Genomic DNA, 1,618 nt, shown 5'->3' with positions numbered 1-1,618 from the left:
ATATTCCTGAAGAAAGTGGAAATTAAGAGAGTTTACTTTGCTAAAACAATAAGAGATCAGTAAAATTTTTTAATGTTAGGGTAACAAGAGTCTGCTACACAAAATGAATTTCCTATTAAAAGCAGCAAATTGAGTTCATCCTATGAAAACACTTAAACGAAAGTACATTTTGAATGGTATATTATCATACAAGAACTTTCACCCTCCAAAGGAAATAACATACAACGTATCAAAAACTTTTGAGGCATTGCCCTGAGATGCTAATTAGCACACAAAAGGGGGTTGGGAGGGCAAGAACTTAAGTGGTACAAAAATGAAGTGCACAACAGAGGTGCAAAAGTGCCTTTTAAAAGTGTGGTTGGTTCCCACCCCCACCCTTACCCCCAGGAATCAAGAACACACACAGTCTGCAATTATAATGTACACTTCCTTTTTTACAATGAAAAATTATATATAGTATGGCAATGCTGACTCATGTGGAAAAGATTTAGTCTTCTCAGAGAACACTTCATAGTTTTCTCTCACTTCCAAGCTTCAGTTCAGTACTATTAATTTTAACAAGGAATATCTTAACCTCCTATTTAAAAACTTCCAAATAAAAAAACAACTCTAAATATGCTGTTATGGTTTGAAATATAGCTTTCCATCACATATTTTTATACTCGTGACTTATAATTTTGCATCTCAAAAGCTAATTCACGGTTTTGAAATTTCTAGAACTAAAAAACGCAGTCTACTTTAAGTACTAAGGAGCTGGTTTCTTACACTAGGAATTTAGTTGTCAGCGCAAGTAGGTCTAGGAATCACTCTCCACCAGCAGCAGCACTGCGATCCGCTGACGGCACACAGAGGTGGCCTCCCAAGCCATAAAAGAACATCTCATACTTCGCACTCTACCACAGATTTAGACACTGAGCATTTATTTGTAAGTTTGGAACTGGTTCTATAATTCCAACTGTTATGAATTTCTAAAGATAAATAGTATGTGTTTTTCTTCATTCATGCTGGATTGAGTTATAAATTAAATACAATTAAATTACACTGAATCGCCTCACAAATAAGAGGGATAATGGAAAGGTTTTGCTGGTATGTAACTACTTAAATCTGAGACATTTCACATTACCTTGCCCACTACTCCCCTAACTTTACATTAGTTTTAAGGCTATATATACAAATATGTATATTTCCAAGTTAGGGAAAAAAAACAAATATAACAAAACTGATTATACTACTTTTTATACACAGTTTCGATTTTGTGTTCAATGTTGTACTGTAATCTTACATGTTAATAGTTTTCTAGTGGGGAATCTGCCTACTGAATGATTAAATTACACAGCAATAAATACAATATCCAACCTAGACAGACAAAAATACAGAAGGGCACAAAACAGTAGTCTTTTCTGCGTGACAGATTTAAAAACTTACTTTCACATGCTTAATCAGAGGAATTTAAGCCTAAATTAAATTAGGTTATTTTTATATCTACAATTCTTTAAGCTTTGAAAGTTATTTTTAAAGGCCAACAGCTAAATATTAGCAACATGCTGTATTTCAAATCACAAATACATCTTAACTACTTGGATTCTAAAGACATGGGCCAGTTAAGAATCTCAGGCAA

This window comes from Enhydra lutris, unplaced genomic scaffold, assembly GCF_002288905.1.
Source record: "Enhydra lutris kenyoni isolate GAN:26980312 unplaced genomic scaffold, ASM228890v2 scaffoldscaffold4, whole genome shotgun sequence".
NCBI classification, from domain to species: domain Eukaryota; kingdom Metazoa; phylum Chordata; class Mammalia; order Carnivora; family Mustelidae; genus Enhydra; species Enhydra lutris.
Note: the sequence above shows the minus strand (reverse complement) of the source record.